Source organism: Hyaena hyaena, unplaced genomic scaffold (assembly GCF_003009895.1).
Source record: "Hyaena hyaena isolate Hyena2069 unplaced genomic scaffold, ASM300989v1 scaffold_522, whole genome shotgun sequence".
NCBI lineage: Eukaryota > Metazoa > Chordata > Mammalia > Carnivora > Hyaenidae > Hyaena > Hyaena hyaena.
The window spans coordinates 58,084-65,110 of NW_024081156.1; positions in this window are offsets into that span (position 1 = coordinate 58,084).

Consider the following 7,027-nt stretch of genomic DNA (forward strand, 5'->3'; position numbering starts at 1 on the left):
AGATAGTTTTGTTTAAATTGGTAAGCAAATCAGACCACTGATTAAGAATATGCCTTAGCAAAGTGGTAAGTAGGCATAGAAATCTTAAGTAGCTGAAAAATCAACTTTTTAAAAAAAAAAGTTTATTTACTTATTTTGAGAGAGAGAGAGAGAGAAAGAGAGAGTGTACGAGCGAGCATGAGCAGAGGAGGGCAGAAAGACAGGAAGAGAAAGAATTCCAAGCAGGCTCCAAGCTGCCAGCTGTGGACCCAAAGTGAGGCTCAAACCCAGAAACTATGAGATCATGACCTGAGCTGAAATCAAGTCTGTTTAACCAACTGAGCCACCCAGGCGCCTCTGAAAATCAACCTTTTAAAAAAGGCAAGACCCTCTGCGGTCCTTAGATAAGATAAACCAGGGTTTCTCATAGTGCTATTTCTCAACCAGCAGCACCTGGGAACTTGTTAGAAATGCAGATATTCAGACCACAGCTCAGACCTATTAAATAAGGAACTCTGAGTGTGGAGCCCAGCAATCTGTTTAACCCTCCAATGACTCTGATGAATGCTCAAGTCTGAGACTCACCGAATAGACTCTTGTCCAGTGAAGTGGTAAAAACAGAGTAAGGAGTAGCTAGAGAAAATTAAGTTTGTGATTAATTAATGCATTTATGTATTTATTAAGCATCTACAAAGTGTAAATCACTTTGCTTGATTCTGTAGGGAGATACCAAGATTTACTCTGAAATAAAATGAAACAATGTCATGATTGACAACATGGAGACTAGTGAAAGAAAGATAATCAAAAGGTACAATCTGAAAGAGATTGTCCCTCCTCTTCCTCTGGCCAGTGATGAAACCCAGGATACACCACCTCCAATCTCTGGATTACAGTTTCTTCTGCTGAATCAGGATCAGGGATTCTCATCCAAGAATTAGGAGGTGGTGGGCATATCAGAATCATCCCGAAGACTTTACTCGAAACAAGAGAGCTCTCCCCTCACCATGTCTTTAAAAAAGTATTGTAGGGACACCTGGGTGGCTTAGTCGGTTAAGCGTCTGACTTTGGCTCAAGTCATGATCTCATGGTTCGTGGGTTCAAGCCTTGCATCGGGCTCTGTGCTGACTGCCAGCTCAGAGCCTGGAGCTGTGTCACAGCTTCGGATTCTGTGTCTCCCTCTCTCTCTGACCCTCCCCTGCTCATACTGTCTCTCTGTCTCTCTCTCTCAGAAATAAATAAAACATTAAAAAAAATTTTTTTAAATAGTATTGTGCTTTTCCCGCAGGCTGGGGTATGGAAAACAAAGAAAAAGAAAACAAAAGATAACTAGACTAGATGCCCTTGAAGTGACTCTGACCAGGATCAGGTATGACCTCAGGAAAGCAGACTGGGTGGAGAATTACCAGTGAAGGATTTTAAAGGGTAGGTGGGGTAATCTGGGGAATGGGGCCATTTGTAGATTGAGAATAAAGCCTATAGTTCTCAAGAACCAAGAAATAGCCTCTCAGAGACCAGGTGCTTTGGCTTGGTAGTAACATGAATGAGAGCTGAGTACACAGAGTACTTTTCTTCCAAGGATTTGATCTCTATTGTTTCTTTCATTTTCTTGGCCTCTCCGTGAGATAGGCGTGGGTGGGTGCTATTTCCCCATCTCCTTGTAAACAGGAACACCAGGAAAACCTGTGCCTTTGATTGGAGCAAGCTCCATCAGTCAACAAATATTTATTAAATATCTGACATTATTTCCTGGCATCCCTTTTTTCAGAGGAATGTGTAGGAATGTCTCTTCATTTGGTGCAATACGGAAGGAGGCTCAATGAATTAAGGGAAAATTAAGGTTTTATTGCTTGTCTAATATCACTGTGAGTGATAGTAGGGACATGGGCTTGGGTACTTTTTCTACTAAGCATAGTTTGTCACCATGACTCATTCCTGCCCTTGAAGGCTGCTCTGCCTGCAGCTTGCTAATAACTGACTGCGAGGTTGGAGTGTGGTAAGGTGAGATCTCCATTAACTAGGAAAGGTGGTGAAATCAAGTTTTCTTGTCAACCAAGGTTTAAATTAAAAAATATATATTCATGAATAATCTAATAATGCAAATAGTTTGAGTAGGAGACCTTTGTCGAAGCCTTGCCTCTGCCATCCAGTGGCACCATGAAGTTTGATCTATTACTGAGACTCAACTTTTCTCATCTGTAAAATGAAAGGGTAGTTCCAAATGATCTTTATCGCTCCTTTGTGCACTCTTATGAGGTTTTATACGCTCTTTCTGATGGGTGGGAACAACAATGTCCCAATATTAGTTGTATTGAGGCCTGCAGCAAATAAATTGAGAAAGTGAGAGAAAATGGACCCGGTGTGATCTGGAAGTAGGCAAGAAACTTAGTGTTAGTTTTTGGAGAAAAATTTGGTATCAGCTAGTTTTAATATATTTCAGTATATTTGGTGTAGATTCATTTTGATTGACTTGCAAACTACTGTATATTTAATATATTTGCAAATCCAGTTATCTCTGAGTGATAAGACAGCAGGTAATTTTAGTTTTGCTCTTTATTGTTTGTTATAACTATGTAATGAACATATATTACTTATGTATTAAGAAAAAACAGGTAATAAAAAATGAACATTGTGGAAATAGAACCAAAGAGGTTAAAAGCTGAAAAAGTCCATGGGTCTAGTCCAAGCCACTTATTTTGAAGTTGGAAAACTGAAGACCAGAGAGGTAAGTGACTTGCTCAAACTCTCTGAACCTATTAGAAGTAGTCTTGGGACTATTGATCAAATTTCGAATCTCTTAGCTCTGTACTTTTTTACCATAGCTACTTCATCGTATTTTTCCATTTTCTTCTTTAAAAAAAATGACCAGCAATAATAATTGGACATTCTCATTATTTCGATTCTGCTTAAGCAAGACTTGGTAAGACCCATGGAGTCGATCTGTTGGAATCCAGTCTTTACCAACAGACTGTGACCAGAATTCATGTGTTGTGTGGTATGTCAAGAGTGGCCATTGTTTTGGTGTTGAGTGTGTCTGCTGTACTGTGCACACCGCAGGAGGTGTTTAACATAAAATAAGGATCATCAGGAACACATTTGGGAAACTAAAGAGGGCTGAGGAACATGGCAGAAATGAGCCAAGGAACACAAAAGCCAAGGAGAGATAGAGGAACGCCCTAAGCTTGTTACCCCAGTAATGTAGGCACACATGATGCTCATTTGCAGGTAGCAATAGTCTCTTTATATCGGCCTTGTTAATTATCCCATCCTTCATTCTGATGATTTCAGGGAAAAAAAGGGGAGACTTAATTTTGTCAGTTTGGAGTTAACCGATTGGTATAAATGATCTAACTGCATTATTACTCCAAATGAGAGGTTATTCTGGGTAATGAACGACAAGCAAATGTTCTACAGAATGAAGAATGTTGGCAAGTGGATATGATGGGGACTATCTCTATATGGAAACCAAGTTAGGTGAACACTTTTGGCTTAAAGTGTGAACAAGTTTCCTCAAAAACAACCCTAATTCCCCCTCAATCTTCATATGTAATTTCTACTAATAAATATTTCTTATGCTTTACATCTTTGTGGAAAAATTGCCTCCCACACAAGCTCCACCTTCCAGCCAGGTCCAAGCCTCTCTCCACCAATGTTATCATTATACTCAAGACTCCAGCTGCCTTTGGTTATGAGGATTTCATGCAAATCTGAATCAAAGAGAGCAAAACATAAAAAGCTGCCATTTTTTCCTTCCCATTTCCCCAAGTTAAATAACAGTTTATTCTGCAAGCTTTCAAATCACTCCCACAAAATTGGCAATCCAATACAATTGACACATTCATGCTAATCCACCCAGAAGTAAATACACTGTGGTAAAATTGTGACATTTGCAAAGACCATGGCTCCCCAATTACTGAAGAATTAACTAGGGATATAATGCGGGAGGGCCAAGTGTGATTCAGCGTGGAGAGAAGCAGCCTTGCCGTTCTGTGTCTAATCCTCAAGAGGTGACTTTCTATACATTCAAGAGCTTAAAAGAGAAGTGTGGATAACTTCGACATTTGCCTTCAATAAAAAGGTTGCTTTGCATTTTCTTGGTTTCAACCTAAGAACTACCGCAGCGCCCCTCAGGGACATGGGCTTGGGGTTTTTTTCTGGATGTAGCCACTACTAGGATATACTCAAACCTTTGCAGGAATGTTTATCATGAAAGCACAGTTCATTGCGTTCAATAGTTGTTGGATGTCTATTGAAAGAAAAGAGAATTTAGCCAACTCTGCTTTTCTTGGGTCTTGAAATGGGAGTAGGCAACCCTGAATTTGAACCTGAGGTTTACCTTGTTACTAATAATGGCCCTAGGAAGAACCATTTGTTCATCTCTGTACAAATTACTGGAGTTTTTATATGCAGTTTTGCCTTACATTGACCCTGTGAGGCAACAGAGGCACCGGTTAGTCATTCCTGTTTTATAGATGAGGAAGCTGAGGATCAGAAAGGTTGTTAATGTGTTATCTCGTAGCAGCCACCTCCCTCACACAGCAAACAAGCCCAGGCAGAAGTCCAGAGAAGGTAGCTGTTTAACCTGGCATCACACAGCAAGTTTGATGTTGGACAGGGTATAATTGGTCTGGAATTTCCAGCCCATTGCTTAGGTCATTGGACCATGTCGTCTACATGTGTCCAGCCTGGCCTGGGAGGTTAGCCACCCCACATTTTATCCCCTAGGCCAGGAAACTGTTCCTGGGCTCTGACTGGGTCAAAGTGAGCACAGCAGTCATAGCCAGGTAGTTGGGAGAGGAAATAAAACACTAATGATGTTCTTTGCATTTATAAGAGCATCTCTTGTCCCTATAAATGGACAGCTTGGGTAGACAAGTCTGTAGTCATAATAAATAAAGACTTGCCACCACTTTAATCTCTGATCCCAGGCCACCCACAGCTTTCAGAAAAATGCCTGACTGAGCACACAGCTTCACAGACTCTAGACTGTGTCTGATCAGGAGGGGAAGAACATTCCAAAGGCGTGGGCCCTCTGGGAGAAGGCTAGTCTGCTACCAGACAGCTCCTAGATTGCATGCAGGCGGCTTTGCCTAGAGAGCAATGGACATCCTAACACCATGGTGGGGAGTCAAGAGAAACATTTTTTTTTTGACTGAGCACTGTAGTGTAATAAAATAAGTTTTATTGAGCACATACTACGTGCAGGACTAAATTCAAATATCTAACAAATGCTAATAATCAATGGTGCAAAATGTTACATGCTGAACCTTCTTCTCCCAAGAGATGAGGTTCATAAAAAGAATTAAATTGTAATGGAAAAGGAAATCAAGTTTGAAGAGAAGGAAAGAAGAGGACGAAAGAATTGTGATCAATAGTCGTTACGCTGTTAAAAGCACCATTTATAAATTTGAACTCACTTGGTTTAGAAACAGAAAGTGCATTTTGTACAGTTTGTTTACAAAATGATGGTTTTTTTTGTGTGTTCGGGGTTATGAAATCGAAAAGTGAAAATTTCAGAAAGATATGGAACAAAAAGCTTCTCCCAGAATAGTCTTTAGAAATAGGTGTCTTTTCTGATTTTTTTTTGTTATTTTACTCCAAGGACTTAAATTATAAATATATGTATATATATATTTTTTAAAGTTGCTAAGTAACTGTAACAAAGATTGTTGTGAGTGAAAAATGTGGTTGTTAGCAAACCCAGACAAAAACCCAACAAAACTATATACACAAAACAGAGAATCCCCCACATCCATCAAATTAAAGCTACCTCATGTTATTCTTTTATTGTGCTGCCTTTGATATTTAGTTTTTCTCTACATTAGTATTGATTATCTAATGACTTGGTAATTTTTATGGTGTTCCCCCACAATAAAGTAGCTTCTATTTGACCTAAAGTACCTATTGCCTTCAGTTGCCTTCAGGGGGACCTCTGTGTCCTTGGTTGACTTTAAACCTTGCATTTCCCCAGCAGAGAGGAACTCAGCAGGGGGAGCCTTATGCTTCTCCAATTTCCACCTGTGGACACACGCCTGCATCTGCCCTCATGTTCCCCTCTGGGGCTGGGGGAGGGTGCGAGAGGAAGAGATAGGAGGAATTGGAACTCCACACTGGGATAGGACTTTAAATATTTGGTTTCTGCTACTCATTAATGAATGATGTCTGATATTTGGTAGATATGGAAATTAGAGGATTTTTTTCAAAATGAAGGATAAAATAATTTAAATACAAAAGATAAAGAAAACCAAAGCTGTTACATTTTACTGAGTTAAAAACTTTAAAATATGTGTGAATGTATTTTACCTCTCTCTGGGTCTGCTCCCTTTGTCAATTAACATGGAGTAAACATTTCCTAGTATGTGCCAGGCCCCAGGCTTTATATTGGGGATTTGGAAATGAATGACACAATCTTTGCAGTATCTGGGCCAGCTGTTTCTCAAAAGTTGTTTCTTTTTTTTTTTTTTCAATTCTAAGATACATATCTTTACCCCCATTTCAGAAGAAGGAACAGCCTTGGAAAGTGTAAGCAACTTGCCAAGGTCATGCAGTGAGTGAATGGAGAACTTGAAATGGCTTGATGATCCCAAGGTCCCTGCTCTGTCACCCAGCTTATAGTCCCTGCTCTGTGTCTGGTTACAGACTCCTGAAGCATCTGATGCAAGATGGTAAGATTTCAGAAGAGCTCCAGAGAAGGGTGGTGGAGTGTAAGAAGGATGAGAACATCTAAATAGGAGTGGAGACGGAGAGCAGGCTTGTGGAAGAGGCAGGTAAAGGCTGAACTAAACAGGGTGAGTGGGGTGTGTATTTGTGTGGGTGGGTGTGTGTGTGGCATCAGGGGTTGGGGGTGGGGATCTGAGGGAAGTGGTGGGGTGATGGGGTGGGGGCGGGGGAATTTGAAGGAGGTTGGGAGTTGGTGTGGTGGGATGGGAGCAAGGGGATCTGAGGAAGGTGGGGGTGGGGGGCTACAGTGAGGGTGGGGGTATCTGACGGTGGTGGGGAGGTGGGGTGTGGTGGGATGGGGACATGGGGATCTGAGGGAGGTGGGGGGTGG